Here is a 21,564-nt window from a genome sequence, read left to right on the forward strand (position 1 = left end):
GTGGTAATGGATGTTAGCATTTTTAACCACCAGATGTCACTGCTCTCTTATTTATACACCGAAAGATATTTTAACTGTAATTTTATTTTCAATGAGACTAATGAGCACAGGAATACCAAACAGACGTTAGTTAGCAACATTATAAGTTTATTCAAGTATCTGATTTGCATAAACAACTAAAACTACTGACACTGTACAGTATAAAATACCTGAGGCTAGCGAAATATCGCGAGATCGCATTTGATCTGCACATAATGGTTCAGATTATGTTTATATTTCACTCTAATAATGTGCACGGGTTTCTGTGAGGATTCATTTGACTTCTCTTATAAGCAGACACAGTTATTTAATTGATTTTCCTGTCACAATAACACTAATTTAACACACACACACACACACACTCACCTGCTTGTTGCTCATTTAGGACTGAAACGGCTCCTATAAACTCATTAGATCATGGGAAATGACCAGGAGAAATTAAAACACGTCTGAATATAAGTCACGAATCTGTTTTCTGTGAGTTTGGGAGAAGTAAGTTAGTGCCATCTTTGCTTCTGTGATGCTGGATTAGTGGCGGTTGCAACTTGCCAGTGAGAAGTTTGAACCACTCTTTGCCGCCAAAACAAGATAACCGTTGGTCACTCGCGCGAGTCAGTTTACGCAAATCTTTTCAAAGTTTGCAAAAAAGAAAAAAACAAATAAAAAAGTTGTATTATCTGTTGGTTACTAGCTAGGTTACCAATACCACACTCATCTGCTCCAACAACTTGATGGAAACGCACTTTTTTAGTATTTTAAGAGTAACACCTCTCACAGTTCAAAATGCTTATTTTGTCCGACCTCATATACGTCAGTTATGCCTTTACAGAAGGCGGTCTGGCGGAAGCTAGATATTTGACTTTATAACGTGTTAATATGGATATTTTTCTTACACAAACGCATGACTTCGCTTCAGAAGGCCTTTATTAAAGGGTTAGTTCACCCAAAAATGAAAATAATGTCATTTATATACATAATACTCATGCCGTTCCACACCCATAAGGCCTCCGTTAATCTTCGGAACACAAATGAAGATATTTTTGTTGGAAACATTGGGATATGTATTAATATATCTCAGATTGTGTTCGTCAGAAAGAAGTCATATACACCTATGACTTGAGGGTGAGTAAATCATGGGGTAATTTTTATTTTAAAGTGAACTAATCCCAGCGGTGTAAAGTACTTGAGTAATTTTACTTGATTACTGTACTTAAGTACTATTTTTGGGGATTTTTACTTTACTTGAGTACAATTAAAAATCAATACTTTTACTTTTACTTAATTACATTTTTTTAAGAAAAAAAAGTACTTTTTACTCCTTAAAATTTTATTTACAGTCAAAAAGTACTTCTTTTTTGGAGATCACTTCATTCTATTTTCCCTTGCTATTACCAAACCAAATGAATTGCACTGATCCCCAGTTTAATTTAAATGTTTAATTTAAATGTATTTATTCTGCCAATGAGATTCATTTTCACATTCCACGAAATTGGTCAGACATGTGAATTGGTCCTTTGGAAGTGACGTTATGTCGCATCAATTACCACAATGCAGCACCTTGGCCTGGGCTGCGCTTCCCAAAACCATCGTAAGCCTAAGATGATCGTAGAGACCATTGGTGGCAATTGTTCTACGATCAACTTAAAGGGATAGTTCACCCAAAAACGAAAATTTGATGTTTTTCTGCTTACCCCTAAGGCATCCAAGATGTAGGTGTCTTCGTTTCTTCAGTAGAACACAAATGAAGATTTTTATCACCAACCGTTGCTGTGTGCCAGTTGTATAATGCATGTCAATGGGGTCTAATTCTAGTAAAAAAGAGTAAAAAAAACATGGACAGACAACTTCAAATTAAACCCGCGGCTCGTGACGACACATTGATGTCTTAAGACACGAAACGATCGGTTTCTGAGAGAAACCAAACGGTATTTATGCAAATATATCACCTCATATCAGACGAACGCTTCAGCTCTGCAGACTGCCATCACTTCCTGTGAGTGAGGTCAAAATTCCGGCTGGGTCATAGATATGTACATAGATTCCTCATTAGTGCCTGTGTCAAATGAGGAATCTATGTATACATATCTATGACCGGCCGGAATTTTGACCTCACCTACAGGAAGTGATGGCAGTCTGGAGAGCTGAAGCGTTCGTCTGATATGAGGTGATATATTTGCATAAATACCGTTGGGTTTCTCTCAGAAACCGATCGTTTCGTGTCTTTAGACATCAATGTGTCGTCATGAGCCGCGGGGTTTAATTTGAAGTTGTCTGTCCATGTTTTTTTTACCCTAATATAAATTAGACCCCATTGACAAGCATTCTATGAGTGACACACAGCAACGGTTGAAGTTAAAAATCTTCATTTGTGTTCTACTGAAGAAACAAAGACACCTACATCTTGGATGCCTTAGGGGTAAGCAGAAAAACATCAAATTTTCATTTTTGGGTGAACTATCCCTTTAAGCTTACGATGGTTTTGGGAAACACAGCCCTGGAAATTACAGTGAGAGGCATTTCAGCACTGCAAGATAGCTTTTCAGCCCCAAAAGATGCTTGACACTCACAATTTTGAAAATCAGCTTCTGCTTAAAGGGATAGTTCACCCAAAAATGAAAATGTTATGTTTATCTGCTTGCATGTAGGTGTCTTTGTTTCTTCAGTAGAACACAAATGAAGATTTTTAACTCCAACCGTTGCAGTCTATCAGTCGTATAATGCATGTGAGTGGCACATGACTACTAGCATCATCTATGAGAGTAAAAAAAACCTGCACAGACAAATCCATATTAAACTCTGCAGCTCGTGACGACACATTGATGTCCTCAGACATGAAACGATCTCAAAAATGACCTCAAAAATGATCAATGTCCGACACCCGTTCAGCATGCCATCACTTCCGGTAAGTGTGGTCAATGTACATAATAATAATAATAATAATAATAATAATAATAATAATAATAATTTGTTGCATTTATATAGAGCTTTTTTGGGTACTCAAATCGCTTTACATATAGAAGGGGGAAATCTCCTAAACCACCACCAATGTGCAGCACCACCTGGATGATGCGACGGCAGCCATTTTGCGCCAGAACGCCCACCACACACCAGCTTATGGTGGAGAGGAGACAGAGTGATGAAGCCCATCGGTATATGGGGATGATTAGGAGGCCAATTTGGACAGGATGCCGGGGTTACACCCCTACTCTTTTTCCGAAGGACATTCCAGGATTTTTTTTAAGACCACAGAGAGTCACGACCTCGGTTTAACGTCTCATTTGAAGGACGGTGCTCTTTGACAGTATAGGGTCCCCTACTGGGGCGTTAGGACCCAGCAGCAACCTCCCGCAGTTTCTCTTGAGGCCAATACAGAAGTGACATATACTGCAATTCATCGACTGGCCACTAGAGAGCGGCTCCAGAAGGAGCAGAATCTCATTGAGCTCATGTTAAAATGGCCAACTTTACAGCAGATTTAAAAATGTTTACAGTCTGGCACACATTGTGGTTTTGGTCTATATGGCTAATTTGGCCCTTCATGACAAATGTGAGGGGGGTGAATTTTTTTATAACTCATTGGTTTACATTATATAAAGCATTAAAGTTCTGCATAATTAAGGGCGTGGCCACTTTGAGTGACAGGTGGATAGCTATTTGTCTGCTGTCTGTTAGTCATCGCGTCACTTAAGCTCTACGTATCTCTACGCCAGATTGTGCACATTGACCTCATTTACCGGAAGTGATGGCGCGCTGAACGGGTGTCGGACATAGAACGTATTTGAGGTAAAACATTGTTACAAATACTGTTCGGTTTCTCACACAAACCGATCGTTTTGTGTTTTAGGACATCAATGTGTCGTCACGAGTTTAATATGGATTTGTCTGTGCATGTATTTTTTACCATTCACATGCATTATACGACTGACAGACTGCAACGGTTGGAGTTAAACATCTTCATTTGTGTTCTACTGAAGAAACAAAGACACCTACATCTTGGATGCCCTGGAAATAAGCAGATAAACATCAAATTTAAATTTTTGGGTGAACTATATCTTTAAGTTAAATCCGGGGTTTTACAACTTTGAGTAGCATGTTGCATACTGGCATTAGGTAGTAGATCTTATAGTTTGATAATGAAATACCATTAAATTCAAACAGTTCTAAAGCAGGATTAAACCTTATGTGGTGCATTCACTTCATGTTTTTAGAGATTAAACGCTTAAAGAAGAATCTCTAGTTTTCATTCTTGCTGCTACTTTTACGCTACTTTTACTTTTTTAATACTCAAGTACAATTTTAATGTGGTACTTTTTTACTTTTACTCAAGTATGATTCTGGCCAGATACTTATACTTTTAATTGAGTAAAAATTTCATTCAGTACTTGTACTTTCACTTGAGTAACATTTCTGAGTACTTTTTACACCTCTGACTAATCCTTTAACCAAATCAAACTTGGTGCTCTTTTTTATTGCCTTTTTTCCCTATGACATATTTTATTAATCATTATAAATTAGGTATCATTCGAGAGCTTAAAGATTCATAATTCATCTGATGTAACCTAACCTCAAATTTGGAACACAACTTGGTTAGACATGTGGGAATTTTAGAGTAAAGTTTATTTTGTATAAAATAAAAATGGTTATTACAGTACATTACAGTAAAGTTATTAACTTGACAATATTAAGATAATTATAGTCTGCATTCTGCTACTCTACAAACTTGCAGACTTTCAGTTTTAACAGAATTTTTAACCCTTTCTGACTATTAATTAAAAACTATAAAAAATATAAATTACTTAATTAAATAATATATAAATTCCTCATCGATAGTCAATATAAAAAAATTATATTTAAGTACTGTAAATATTATAAATACTGTATAGAAGAAATATTGCATAATTGATAATATTATAATGCAGAATTAGATTTTGTACACTATATATTTTAGTTTTATACAGCATAAGTAATAAAATATAATAATATTTAAGTACTGTAAATATAACAAATACTGTATTGCATAATTGATAATATTATAATGCAGAATTAGGTTTTTGTACACTATATATTTTATTTTTATAGCGCATAAGTCATAAAATATAAATAATATTTAAGTACTATATAACAAAAACTGTTTAGAACAAAATTGCATAATTGATAATATTATAACGCAGAATTAGGTTTTGTACACTATATATTTGATTTTTATAGAGCATAAGTCATAAAATATAAATAATATTTAAGTACTGTAAATATAACAAATACTGTATAGAAGAAAACATGCATAATTGGTAATATTATAATGCACAAATATAGGTTTTTTACACTATATATTTTATTTTTATACAGCAGAAGTCATAAAATATAAATACTATTTAAGTACTGTAAATATAACAAATACTGTATGGAAGAAAATAACATAATTGATAATATTATAATGCACAAATATAGTTTTATTACACTATATATTATATATTTATAGAGCATAAGTCATAAAATATAAATATAAATAATATTTAAGTACTGTAAATATAAAAAATACTGTATAGAAGAAAATCACATAATTGATCATATTATAATGCACAAATATAGTTTTTTTACACTATTATATTTTTATACAGCATAAGTCATCAAATATAAAAACTATTTAAGTACTGTAAATATAATAAATGCTGAATAGATAATTGCATAATTGATACTACTATAATGCACAAATATAGTTTTTTGTACACTTATTTTATATACTGCTACTCTACAAACTTGCATTTTTTAACAGAATCATTAACCCTTTATTTGACTATTAATTAAAACTTAGTAAAAAATATAAATGATTTATTGAGCATTTAAGCTTCTGCTCCAAACGCACCAGACCTTCAGTTCTCAATGCTTTGTTTTGTAGTTGAACTGTAGATTTCAACAGAAAGTGTTTCATGTTGAAGTTTATGGTCTGACTCTGTAAATCTGTTAGAGGATTTGCGCACCCAGGCTTTTAAAAACCTTTTAAAACGTCCAGGAAAGTGTATTACCAGACAGCTAATGGGATCCAGCACAGAGACTAAAAGATGTTTCCAGCGAGGAATAACTCGATTTCAATCTCTATTACAGTGAACATGTGATGATTTATTCATCTGTAGTTTGTTTATGGCATCTGTTGAGATTTAGGAAGCTTTAACTGTCTAACAGGATGACGAGTCTCATTAATGTGCCTTTATCATCGTGTAATGATTTATTGTAAATGCATGTTAAACGGGTCATAAGGAGAGGCCGGGGCTGGTTATCATACTTTGCACTCCAGTAAATATTTATTTGGTTGTTGATTTATGAGAGTCATGCATGTTTGATCTTTGTGCAAAATCCATTCTGTGGATGAAATGATGAATAAATAAAATGTGTTATGAGCATGTGTGTGTGTGTGTGTGTGTGTGTGTGTGTGTGTGTGTGTGTGTGTGTGTGTGTGTGTGTGAGAGAGAAATGAGTCAGTAATGGACACAGTGAGTTGAAGGAGAGGTCAGAAATATGAAAGGCAGTGTGTGTCAGAGCAGAGATGGTTATAAAAAGTATTTTATCACGAGAGCGGACCATCTGATCATTACTGCTCCATCACAACACCCTGTGTGTGTGTGTATGTGTGTGTGTGTGTGTGTGTGTGTGTGTGTGTACTAATGATGTTTTCAAAGAGCAATGCTGCTACAGCAACAAATGCATTGATACTTCACTGCCAAACAGCAAATATTTTAGAAAAAAATTGCATAATTGATAATATTATAATGCAGAATTAGGTTTTTGTACACTATATTTATTTTTATATGACATAAATCATAAAATATAATATTTTTGAAGTACTGTAAATATTATAAAAACTATATAGAAGAAATATTGCATAATTGATAATATTATAATGCAGAATTAGGTTTTTGTACACTTTATATTTTATTTTTATACAGCATAAATCATAAAATATCAATAATATTTAAGTACTGTACATATTATAAATACTGTATAGAAGAAAAATTGCATAATTGATAATATTATAATGCAGAGTTAGGTTTTTGTACATTATATATTTTATTTTGATATGACATAAATCATAAAATATAAATAATATTTAAGTACTGTAAGGAACAAAATTGCATAATTGATAATATTATAATGCAGAATTAGGTTTTTGTACACTAATATGTTTTATTTTTATATGACAAATCATAAAATATAATATTTTTGAAGTACTGTAAATATTATAAATACTTTATAGAAGAAAATCACATAATTGATAATATTATAATGCAGAATTAGGTTTTGTACACTTTATATTTGATTTTATACGGCATAAATCAAGATAAAAAATTATACTTAAGTAGAAGAAAATCACATAATTGTTGTACACTTATATTTGATTTTTATACAACATAAATCATAAAATATATTTAAGTATACTGTAAATATAAGAAGAAAAATTGCAAAATTGATAATATTATAATGCATAATTAGGTTTTTGTACACTATATATTTTATTTTTATATGGCATAAGTCAAGATAAAAAATATTTAAGTACTAAGTATATATATATTTAAGTACTGTAAATATAACAAATACCGTATAAAAGAAAATCACATAATTGATGATATTATAATGCATAATTAGGTTTTTGTACACTATATATTGGATTTTTATGACATGTCATAAAATATAAATAATATTTACGTACTGTAAATATAATAATTACCGTAAAAAACTAAATCGCATAATTGATAATATTATAATGCAGAATTAGTTTTTTGTACACTTATGTTTTATTTTTATAGAGCATAAGTCATAAAATATAAAAAATATTTAAGTACTGTAAATATAATAAATACTGTATAGAAGAAATCACATAATTGATAATATTAAAATGCAAAAATAAGTTTTTTAGTACACTTAAGATAAAAGTCTAATAAAAGTCAGATAAAAAATAATATTTAAGTACTGAAAATATAAGAAGAAAAATTGCATAATTGATGATATTATAATGCAAAATAAAGTTTTTGTACACTTATATTTGATTTTTATTTGGCATAAGTCAAGATAAAAAATAAGTACTGTAAAAATAAGAAGAAAAATGGCATAATTGATTCCTTCTGTGACAACAAATAAATATGTATATTTTAATACAGTATTTTTTGTAAAGCTGCTTTGAAACTGTGCATGGGAAAAGCACTATTTTAAAATAAATAGTTGACATTAATTCACAAGACATGACCTAGACACCTGTAGTGTGTGTGTGTGTGTGTGTGTGTGTGTGTGTGTGTGTGTGTGTGTGTGTGTGTGTGTGTGTGTGTGTGTGTGTGTGTGTGTGTGTGTGTGTGTGTGTGTGCGTGTGTGTGTGTGTGTGTGTGTGTGTGTGTGTGTGTGTGTGTGTGCGTGTGTGTGTGTGTGTGTGTGTGTGTGTGTCAGGTAATGTCATTACAGGTCCAGGTCCAGCAGATTGAGGTCAGTGTGTGAAGAGTCAGTGGCATTAGCGTTTAAGCTTTAGTTAGTGTGTGTTAAGCTGTAACCGTTACGCCGCTGTGTGTCCTGAAGCTTTCCTGAAGATTTAGAAATGAAACTGGGATTTATGCATAATTAAAATACTCATATTCAATGTTCATCATGCCAGTGATTATAAGAATGCAATTAGGGTTCAAAGAAAAGATTGCACATATCATTTAGCAACCATAATGTCTTGTGGTTTCTGAAAGGTCAGAGTGAAGAAGTTTGACAGATGTGATGTCACTCTCTCAGCAGCCAATCAGAGCTCAAGCTACGGCTGCACCAGAGGAAGGCATGAGATTCTGCTTCCTGTGTGGCTCTTTATCGCTCATTAGCTCAGCACACCTGCATGTGATAATATTCATAACGCCGTTTGTGCTCTCAATCTGCGAGATTAGGCCCTGCAGGCTATAAATAACAGCCGGAGAGGAAACATGAGTGTGTATTTGCATGCTATCAGCTTCAGTGTGTGAGAGAGAGTTCCTCTGACATTTAATTCATCGATTCGGATCATGTTATTAAGTGGCCCTTTGATGAACCCACATGTTTGAATCTGCTCGGCCACACCTGAGCGCAACTACACAAATGTGCTTCTAAAAGTGTATCTGCATGCAAATCATATGTAAATCTATATGTACATGCACACTTCAGATCAAAACAAGGCATTTAAAGGGACAGTGCACCCAAAAAAAAGGAGCATTTTCCCATCGTTTGCACCCTTTTGTCGTTTCAAACCTGTATGACTTCTTCTGTGAAACATGAGATGCTCGAAGGTAAAATGAAGCGATAGGCTCGGAAATCGTGATGTTGTACCTTATGCATGGTTTCCTTCCACAATTTAATGCATTAAAAATGTCTTAAATTGGTCTTAAATTCAATATCATGGCATTAAATTAGGGCCGTAGGGCGATACGGAAAATGTGGAAGGGATTACAGAATCCATTCATGGATGTAATTTACTGTATAACGCAGAACGTCATGGAATTTGTCATATTTTGTATGAATAAATCAAGTCACTTAAAGGGACAGTTCACCTAAAAAGGACAATCCTGTCCTCATTTACTCGCCCTTTCCTTCATCATATAAAGCCGTCGAGTCTCTTCAGAACATCTGGAATAATCCGCTCGATCCGTATGGATCAGTTTTAGGATCTTTATGAACTTTCTGAAGCGTCAGTGGAAGTTGCTTAGACTGTCAATGGAGGACAGAAATCTCTCAGATTTCATTAAAAATATCAAAAGATGAACAAATTAATTTAACCATTAAAGCAGAGTCCAGAAAAATTACAACAGAATAAAAATTTAATTGCATGCACTGCAAAAAATTACGTTCTTACTCAATATACACCGTTCAGGCATAACATTATGACCTAATATTGTGTTGGTCCCCCTGACCCGTCGAGGCATGGACTCCACTAGACCCCTGAAGGTGTGCTGTGGTCTCTGGCACCAAGATGTTAGCAGCAGATCCTTTAAGTCCTGTAAGTTGCGAGGCGGGGCCTCCATGGATCGGACTTGTTTGTTCAGCTCATCCCACAGATGCTCGATTGGATTGAGATCTGGGGAATTTGGAGGCCGAGTCGACGCCTCAAACTTGTTGTGATTTTTGTTTTCCAGAACAAATTCTAAACATCTTTAGATCAAGATGCATTTAATGAGATGCAAAATGCAGAAATTGAACACAATAAAGTGAGTTTATGCTTAAAACAAGAACAAATGTGTATGAAAATGACTTGTTTTTGAATTAAGTTGATTTTTTTTCTGAACCCATTGGCAGATTTTACTCTTGTTTGAATCATAAAATCACTTTCACAAGATTTCTCAAACTTTAAGCTATTTGTAAAACTAATTAAAAAGTTGTGGAGATCTGTTGGAAATTGTATTTTCAAACTTTATAGTATCACTAATAAAACTCCTTGTGATTATATTTACATTTAGGGCGTTTTCATACATACCTTGTTTGGTCCGGATTTTCGTACTTTTCAGTTTGGTCCGAATCAAAATGACAGGTGTGAAACCTGCCCTGATCACGGTCCGGATCAAACAAACCAAATTTGGTCAGACGAAAAGAGTCAGTCTCAGTCCAGATCAAACTGAACAAAGGTTCGGTTCGTTTCTAGTGTGAAAGCATTTTCGTTCGTACTTTCAGAGCATTTACAGGAAGTTCCTGTTTATTTTTATTATTATAATGTTATTTTTAAACTTCATCTCAGCTACATTGATTATGAAAAGTGAAAAGATGCGCAATATGTCAGAAGACAGAAATGATTTTGAACGAAATTTTGAATGATTTTGCTTAGAAAGCCTTTCTTTAAAGTGAATTTCGTTTTGTATAAATTGTATCTTAATTTTAATCAACGTTTAATCAGATAATTGCCTGGATTTAATAAATAAGAAGCAAATAGTCTATAGCAGACAATAATCGTGGGAGCGATCACATGCTTTGCACATGAACTGAAGCGTCTCAAATAAACCCAAACTCAGCAGATACTCGTCTCACAAACATGAGAAATATGTGAATATAAAGCTTGAAATGTCCACTTTTAAACGTGACGAAAAGAAAATAGCAATGAAAAGTTCAATAGTGGCAGCGATATGCGTCCGTTCATTCACTGACTTCGGTTCAGACCTTGGTGTGGACTTTCAGCTGTGAAAACGCCCTTAGAGAACATATTGACATGTGATGTTCCCATCAGCTACATTTTCATTAATTGGTGTTAACGTTAACGCCGCTATTTTAGAAAATAGGCTCATTTTCCGCCTCCTCTAGAGCTAAACAGTTGAGTTTGACCATTTTCGACTCCATTCAACCGATCTCCGGGTCTGGCGTTAGCACTTTTAGCATATAGCTTAGCATAGAATAGATCATTGAATCTGATTAGACCGTTAGCATCTCGCTCAAAAAATGAGAGTATAGTTCCTGCCATATCGGCCTAGAAAATCACAACTTTTCATCTTCCGTCAGTCTTAGTACACAATGTGACTACAGAAGAGTCACGTTTTAAATAGGAGAAATATGGAAAGTCTTTGGTCATTTTTGAGCGAGATGCTAACGGTCTAATCAGATTCAATGATCTATGCTAAGCTATGCTAAAAGTGCTCCCGCCAGACCCGGAGATAGGCTGAAAACTCAACTGTTTAACTCTAGAGGAGTCGGAAAATGGGCCTATTTTCTCAAACAGTGGCGTTTTCCTTTCAATTTACCTCCACAAAACCTGCATATGGAAAAAGAAGAGGGCGAGTATATGACCAAACTCTTGGCAAATGCATATTTAATGGCTTGATGCAACTCAAACCTCCATTTGTGAAACCTCACGCTTACATCCAAATAACAGCGGTGTGTGCACGAACGCATGTCTTCAGACGGGCCGAGGAAGTCATCCGGCGTGTGTGTGTCCCCGACTCCGTCCATACACCCCCAGGCCCACAGGCTTGTGTATATTTGCATATGTGAAGATAGCAGAAAGGCTGCATGTGCAGATAAGTGGAGACGTGCAGAAATCAATGCAGATGGTGACCTTTAACACAACTCATGACCCTTATTGTTCGGTTCTGTCTTTCATACACACACATGCACACAGTGGCTGGAAACATGTGTGTTTAAACAACACAGCGTCATTTGTAATTCATATATACAGTAGGCCTATATAATATACAGTATTTTTTTGTTTGTTTTTGTTGCATATAATGCATTTAATGGGCAGAAGTGCCTGGTTCAAAGTAGCCTACCAAGTGTCACTGATGATAGATTTGATTCGAAGTGTGTGTGTGTGTGTGTGTGTGTGTGTGTGTGTGTGTGTGTGTGTGTGTGTGTGTGTGTGTGTGTGTGTGTGTGTGTGTTCCTGACGTCACCGCCCAGTCGGGCTGCTGCTGCCGCGGATCTCAAATATGTTCTTTGTTACTCTGAGCTTTACACCGGAGAACCGCAAAACACGGACCGGAGCGCACGCGAGGATCACACACCCACTCCAGCCTGTAAAACATTACAATAGGCAGACAGATACCATTACCCATATTTCACAACAGAGCAAATCTAAAGAAAAAATCCCTACTGACCCCGACCTTTTGCATGGTAGTGTATAATGTTACAAAGGCTTTCTATTTATCAAAGAGTCCTGAAAAAAAAATGTACACACACTGTTTTCAACACTGATAATAATCATAAATGTTTGTTGAGCAGCAAATCCTCATATGAGAATGATTAGTGAAGGGTCATGTGACACTGAAGACTGGAGTAATGATGATTTGATCACAGGATATAAATTACACTTTACTATATATTCACATAGAAAACAGATGATCTACACTGGAATAATATTTCACAATTTTACTGATTTGACTGTATTTTTGATCAAATAAACAAAGCCTTGGTGAGCAGAAGAGACTTGTATAAAAATCATATCGATCCCAAACTTTTGGTCGGGGATATATATATATATATATATATATATATTTATATATATATATATATATATATATATATATATATATATATATATATATATATATATATATATATATATATATATATATATATATATATATATATATATATATATATATATATATATATATATATATATATATATATAAAATGTATAAATCTTTATGTTTATATTTTTTAATATTATATTATTTATTTCAATTATTTTATATCTATTTAATAGAATTAGCAATTTTATATATATATACCGGTATATATATATATATATATATATATATATATATATATATATACATATATATATATATATATATATATATATATATTAAGGCATAACATTATGACCACCTTCCTAATATTGTGACCCGTCGAGGCATGGACTCCACTAGACCCCTGAAGGTGTGCTGTGGTATCTGGCACCAAGATGTTAGCAGCAGATCCTTTAAGTCCTATAAGTTGCGAGATGGGGCCTCCATGGATCAGTGTGAGATCCTTAATCACGATTTAGCGATTTGACAGCACTAATTATTTATTTATTTATTTCTGTTTGATTGGTCGCTGTTCTAGTGGTTATATCTTACATATTGTGCCTTTAATGCGTTTTTTGTTTTGTTTGTTAGAGAGAGAGAGAGAGAGAGAGAGAGAGAGAGAGAGAGAGAGAGAGAGAGAGAGAGAGAGAGCGAGAGAAACACTCTAAAAAAATGTTGTATATGGCACCAAAAATGGTTCTTGGCTCGTAATCATAGGGGAACCTTTTTTAGTGCTATATAGCACCAATTTTGGTGCTTCAGCGGTTCTTCAGCGGTTCTTCAGATGTGCTATAGCAAGTCAAAGAACCGCTGAAGAACCGCTGAAGCACCAAAATTGGTGCTATATAGCACTAAAAAAGGTTCCCCCATGATTACGAGCCAAGAACCATTTTTGGTGCAATATAGAACCTTTTTTTTTAAGAGTGAAGAGAGAGAGGCCTATATATATATATATAAATGAGATTTATCATATATTTTAAAATGTTTAATTAAATGAAGAAGAGACTGGTCAATGTTTAAGTGTGTATGTAGGTTAGTGTGGTTAAACTGACCCTTTTTGCTGCTTACACTTTCACAATTTGGGTCATTGTACACTCGGCGCGCCAGAAGTGTTTGGATTGGGTTTCCGCCAGAATCCGGGATCATCCTAATCCACGCCGTGTTTTCCGCCCGCCCGCAGTGTGTCTGTGGAAATAGAATGAGCTGGATGTAATGTGACACTGAACTGAGCGCCGCTGCTGCTCACACACACACACACACACACACGCACACACACACACGCACACACTCACAGATCATGAGAGAGAAACACAACACACTTCAGACGCGCAGCGGATACTGTCACTCATCCTCCGGTGGGATTTAACCGGTAAGACCGTTTGTGCCTTGTTCAGCTGCTTCGGGATGGGTTCGTTCCGTGTTCCGGATAATGAAAGAGTTTATCTCCATCCTGCGGGATCTCCGGTGCGCGAGCTCCCGGTGTTCTGACGGTGTGCGCGCGCGTGTGCGGTCGGATTCAAGCGGGATCGCGATGCGCCGTGATTCGGATCATTAGTTCGGGCTCAGTCGTCTCGATTCGGATGATTAATTCATGTTTAGATGATCCCGGCGATTATTCGGATGTTCTGCACTCACGATTGCGCGGATGCGCGTTTGTTTCATTCATAAAATCCCGAATATTGCGCTGCATTTGTTGAATGTTTGTGGTGTTTTATGCTCACACTTTACATTACACTTCTCATTTCAGTCCTTCACTTGTTTTTGTTTCACGCAAATAACAAGGCACTATATTTGGTAGGGCTGCTTGCATTCATTATTACAATAACATTTACTGGTGTTTTTATATGAATAGAGACACAATTCCAGGCAAAAAGCTGAAAAATCAAATATGCATTGTGTTGATAATATTGCATATGCTAATTTGCATGCATCTCACCTTTGGTTAACACTTTTATCTAATACATAATACACACATAGCCTATACACACCTAATAAGAGAGAAGAAAACACATTTAGTATACTTTTCACTTTATTTTGTAGAGTTTGCTACAATAACATTAACTGGTGTTTTTATTTAAATAGGGACTTTTAAAAAACACAATTACAGCCTAATTGCTGAAAAATCAAACGTGCATTGTGTTGCTAAATATTGCATATGCTAATTTGCATGCATCTAAACACTTTTAAATAATATAATACACACATGCATGCATATACACACCTAATAAGAGAGAAGAAAATATATTTTTGTCATAACCATAATTATTATAGTTACAAATAACTATGCACTTTATTTTGTAGGGCTGCTTGCATTCACATTATTGCAATAAATGCATTAATTACTGGTGTTTTTATTTGAATAGAGACAATAAAAAACATGTTTCCAGCCGAAAAGCTGAAAAAAATCAAATATGTATTGTGTTGATAATATTGCATATGCTAATTTGCATGCATCTCAGCTTTGGTTAACACTTTTAACTAATATAATACACACATGCATACATATACACGCCTAATGAGAGAAAATAAAACATATTTTTTGTCACAATCATAATTTTTATAGTTACAAATAACTATGCACTTTATTTTGTAGGGCTTCTTGCATTCACATTATTGCAATAACAGCATTAATTACTAGTGTTTTTATTTGAATAGAGACAGTAAAAAAACATGATTCCAGCCGAAAAGCTGAAAAAAATCAAATATGCATTTTTTTTTAGATAATATTGCATATGCTAATTTGCATGCATCTCACCTTTTGGTTAAACACTTTTTAACTAATATAATACACACATGCATGCATATACACGCCTATAGAGAGGAGAAAACACAATACACTCTTAAAGTGAAGACTAAAATGTCCGTATTTGAGTTGAGCATGAAAACTTTCAAGGTCATAAATGTGTTTTTGTGGGTTTAAGTAAAAGCAGGTGTGTGTGAAGATGTTGCTGTTTCATGCCTGGACATCTGTGCAAAAACAACAAGAACCAAAAACCAGACATAGCTGCGCTCGAACCATGTTAGATTTGTGTGTGTGTGTGTGTGTGTGTTGGAGGTTGGCTATTTCTCTAGTCGAGTCATTGACCAGCCCTTAAATTCCACTTTACTGTGAGTGGACTTTAGTCACAGTGATTGTACTGTGAGTTGCATAATGTCCTATTTGTTCTATTGCGGTTTATACTCAAAATGAAGGTGATTCTTGGTAACAGTGTTTTGCTCGGAGAAAGGAGAGTGATGTAAGGGCTTGCAAGCTCGGATCGCTCTCATGCGTGCGTCTCTGGTGTGTTTGTAAACTCTGTGTCCTGAAACAGGGAGTGTGATTTTACGGCCTCGCTCTGTTCCTCCTCCTCCTCGACGGGCCGGGCCGGAGAGTGTGTTGTGAGGGGGTCGTCTGTCCTATTCAGCTGTAGATGTAGACACAAAAGACACATTGACACAGAGCAGTGTGTGTCGCACGTGTGTGTAGCATCATTTGTTAAAGGGGTCATGAATTGAGAAATCACATTTTCCTTGAACTTTTGACATGTGAGAGGTCATTGTACTTCGAAAATCATAATCGTGATTATTTTGGTCAATATTGAAATCACGATTATTGGTGGGTCTTATTTCATGATATGAATTTCATAATTATCGATACTTCAGCGAAAACTAATACTAGGTTAATTAATGCAAGTCGAAAGTCCTCAAAACAGCTCGAAACTAATTTCAAACAAAACCAACGAAAATACAAATTAAATAAACAGGGCTTCAGGTTTCTCAGGAACTTAGTACTCAGATCAGTAATAGCCTACAACAGAAATGTAATAAAGTAACAAAATGTAAAATAACACAATTATATATACACTGACATTTTTTTTAAACGAACTAAAGCAACACAATTGCTATACATTTTGTCCTAACTTAATCTGATTGCGTTCAATCCACTTTAATATAAATCAAAGTGAAGTTTACTTAATCCGTTTGTGTTGAGATTACATGAATGATTTGTGTTGCATTGACTAAAACGGGGCGGGGCTTGTTAGTTCCCAGCATGCTTTTCATATGGCTAAATCAAGAGTAAATGTTGTTATTTGATGTATTTTTGAGCAGGATTGTGTTTAATATTCAATTATGTTGAATTATTAGAACGATTTAAATGACAGTGGGTGTCCATTGTGGAGAAGAGCGGAGCATTGGACTAATACAGCTAATGTCATAACGGCTTTACTGGAGGAGCTATCAATGCTTAGCATTTAAGATGCTAATGTGTGCTATTGTTAGCTAAAGGTTTGTCAACTAGCTAGTGCTGTATTATAATTCAGTTGTGGAACATTAAAATATAGATATCATTAACATCAATAGATATCAAACGATCTGTAACAATGCAATACTAACACATATAAAAACACGTTTTACTCACATAAGTGTGTTGCAGCGTTCCTGTCGGATCCAGAAGCACAGCGTTGTGTTTTAATCTCACTCTGTCTGCAAATCCAGTCTCCACCTGTGTCTTGTTTACAATCGATTCTGCGGTGAAATGAAGCGAACAAACACGCAATGTCTCGCAAAAACACGCGGTGGGCGGGGCTTGAGGCGGTGCTTCTGCATCAGTGGTCGACATATTCTGAGATCTCTCGTTTTCTGGGCCTGGTGTCAATTAAAGCTTTTCTTTGACTAACAAGGAAGTTTTCAGCTCTGAAACTTACAGGATATTCTTATATCACGATGAACTTTTATTAGGGCTGTCAAAAGATTAATGGCGATTAATCGCATCCAAAATAAAAGTTTGTGTTTACATAATATATGTGTGTGTACTCTGTTAATTATTATTTATATATAAATACACACACATTCATGTATATATTTAAGAAATATTTGCATGTATATACATTTATATAATCTATAATATATATAATAAATATTATAGATTTATATATAAATAATAATTAACAGAGTACACACACATATATTATGTAAACACAAACTTTTATTTTGGATGCGATTAATCGCGATTAATTTTTTGACAGCCCTAATTTTTATATATCAAAGACTCAAGGGAAAAATGATTTCTCAATTCATCACCGCTTTAAAATGTATTCAGTCTATGATGTTGACGTTACATGAACGAATTATGTTTGCTTACCTTAATTGATTAATGTGGGAACGATGTACACAATTAAATCATGTAAATCTAACACACTTTTTTTCAGTGCACTACAAAAGTTATTAATTTAAGAGCAGTGAGTGATTTAATCTTTGTCTTTTCTTGTTAGATCAGTGTTACTCATTGCGCGGCTCGCACCAGATTAATCTGCGGCTCGCATGGCAGTAATACGGTGAAATGATCATGCCGTCAATACATATATTTCATAAAAACAAGCAGGGCTATAACATAACCCATTAAAAACTCAACGTGACTGCTCTATTACAAATCATTTATATTAAAATATACCCCAAAACAGCGGCATTACAAGATGGAAATACAGACTAGAAGGGATACTTAAGCTTGCTCTCAGAACTCCAGAAACACAAACTGCCTCCACTGGGTTATTTGTGAAGCTGAACAAGGTGATCTTTCCCTCACACACACACACACACACACACACACACACACACACACACACACACACACACACACACACACACACACACACACACACACACACACACACACACACACACACACACACACACACACACACACACACACACACACACACACACACACACACACACACTTCTTTAGTGACATTGTTGATCTCGTGTCTAAAAACACAACGCCAGCACCGTAACCCGAACGAAGCTCGATGATGGACGGCTCTTACTCTCGCTCTGGGTGATGTGTGTGTGTGTGTGTGTGTGTGTGTGTGGGCATGTTTTTGTGAAATATCAGGACACAAATGTGTATAATGACATGGGTATTACAAAAAGAGGGTGAAATATGAGGACGTTCCCCATGTCCTCACTTTTCAAAATGCTTATAAATCACAGAATGAGTTTTTTTCACAGAAAGTGAACTGCACAGTCTCCTGTGAGGGCTAGGTTTAGGGGCAGAGGCAGTGTGTGTGTGTGTGTGTGTGTGTGTATGTGTGTGTGTGTGTGTGTGTGTGTGTGTGTGATGGGTAGGTTTAGGGGCAGGGGCAGTGAAGGGGGATAGAAAATACGGTTTGTACGGTATAAAAACCATTACGCCTATGGAATGTCCCACATTTCACAAAAACCCCCCTGTGTGTGTGTGTGTGTGTGTGTGTGTGTGTGTGCTCATCCGGAAGAAATGCCCATATAAGGAATTCCCCCCTTTATATTGTCACACAAGGCCATATTCGGGGAAAAAAATCTTCTGAAACTTGCTTGAATCCTGAAGGAGTGTATTAGGCACAGAAATACTCCGTCACACGTCCAACTCGTGTTTTGAAATGTTGTCCATCATGAGAATCAACTCTAACAGTGTCAATAAGGCAGAATGCATGAAATAGCATAAGCATAACATCATTTCTCTATTGAATATTTCATAATATTATTTATGGCGTTGCAATTGCTTTCATGCCACCTCTGAGCATTAAACAGTGTGTAAACACATCTAGATGCAGATCATCATTAATTTAAAATAATGATGTGCACCGATAAATCATGTATAATAAACACTGCAATATTCCATTACAAAATAAGAATTGTTCATTTTGATTTCATGGGGACGTTTAGGCGACCGCTTCACTGAACTCGTTTTATCCAGACGGGCGTCCAGAGAGGGCAGTGTGTGTGTCTTGTGTTCTGTTCGTGTGTGTTTTGGGTGTGTAATCTCTGTTGAGATAATCTATCTTGCTCCGCTGTGATGATGAGACGCCTGCGAGTCGGTCTACATCAAACACACACACACACACACACACACACACACACACACACACACACACACACACATACACACACACACACACACACACACACACACACACACACACACACACACACACACACTCAGAGGTCAGGTCAGATGGCTAGCGAACACCCAACGTTTAGATCTGTGGAAAGGTCACTGACCTCTGGCTTCATCCAAAAACACATCCGTTTGCACAGATGCCACACACACACACACACATCACCACACCCGATTGAGACAGTAACACAGTTCATTATATATGAATAATTAACTGAAGATGTTTGACACATGAATACATACAGAGTTCAAAACACCGATCACGCAGCAAACGCGGCTCAAATTAGAAAAAAATATTGCTATTACTATTCTAATTAGACAGAAATATTACTATTGATTGTTGTAAAAAAAAAAAAAAATTCTTAATATTATTTCTAATATTTGTATTAAATTAATTCAGAGTACTATAGTTATAGTTAAACGTTTTTGTTTACATAATATGTGTGTATGTATATACAGTATTTTATTATATGTGTGTGTGTGTCTGGGTGTGTGTGTGGCTGCATGTCTGTGTGTGTCTGCGTGTGTGTGTGTGTGTGTGTGTGTGCGTGTCTGTGTGTGTGTGTCTGCGTGTGTGTGTGTGTGTCTGCGTGTGTGTGTGTGTGTGTGTGTCTGCGTGTCTGCGTGTGTGTGTGTGTGTGTCTGCGTGTGTCTGCGTGTGTCTGTGTGCGTCTGTGTGTGTCTGTGTGTGTGTGTGTCTCTGCGTGTGTGTGTCTCTGCGTGTGTGTGTGTCTGCGTGTGTGTGTCTGTGTGTGTCTGCGTGTGTGTGTGTGTCTGCGTGTGTGTGTCTGTGTGTGCATGTCTGTGTATATACAAATACACACACACATTTATAGTAATCCCTATGTGTGTCTGCGTGTGTGTGTCTGCTGCGTGTGTGTGTCTGCTGCGTGTGTGTGTGTGTCTGCTGCGTGTGTGTCTGCGTGTGTGTCTGCGTGTGTGTGTCTGTGTGTGCATGTCTGTGTATATACAAATACACACCCACAAATTTATAGTAATCCCTGTGTGTGTCTGCGTGTGTGTGTTTGCATGTGTGTCTGCGTGTGTGTCTGCATGTGTGTCTGCGTGTGTGTCTGCGTGTGTGTCTGCGTGTGTGTCTGCGTGTGTGTCTGGGTGTGTGTGTCTGCGTGTGTGTCTGCGTGTGTGTCTGCGTGTGTGTCTGCGTGTGTGTCTGCGTGTGTGTCTGCGTGTGTGTCTGGGTGTGTGTGTCTGCGTGTGTGTCTGCGTGTGTGTCTGCGTGTGTGTCTGCGTGTGTGTGTCTGCGTGTGTGTGTCTGGGTGTGTGTGTCTGCGTGTGTGTCTGCGTGTGTGTGTCTGCGTGTGTGTTTGCATGTGTGGCTGCGTGTGTGTTTCTGCGTGCATGTGTGTCTGCATTTGTGTGTGTGTGCGTGTATGTCTGCGTGTGCGTGTATGTCTGCGTGTGTGTGTGTGTCTGTGTGCAAGTCTGTATATACAAATATACACACATATATTATGTAAACAACTTTTATGTTGGATGCGATTAATCACGCTTAATTGATTTGACAGCACTAATATATATATACACACACACAAACGTGCATACACACATACTCATAAACACGCATGCATACACACACACACACACACACACACACACACACGCATACACACGTGC

General features: G+C 36.0%; 1 protein-coding gene across 1 annotated transcript in view; it reads left to right on the forward strand.

Moving 5' to 3' along the window:
- The first annotated feature begins 14,281 nt into the window (after positions 1 to 14,281).
- The window catches only part of LOC307116871 (zinc finger MIZ domain-containing protein 1), a 93,054-nt gene continuing 85,771 nt past the window's right edge, over positions 14,282 to 21,564 (forward strand). Inside the window, exon 1 of the mRNA XM_079801346.1 lies at positions 14,282 to 14,385. The gene's annotated coding sequence lies outside the window, so the exon portion shown is untranslated. The remainder of the gene's footprint in view (positions 14,386 to 21,564) is intronic.

Source organism: Gobio gobio, assembly GCF_949357685.1.
Source record: "Gobio gobio genome assembly, chromosome: 20".
Taxonomy (NCBI): Eukaryota; Metazoa; Chordata; class Actinopteri; order Cypriniformes; family Gobionidae; genus Gobio; species Gobio gobio.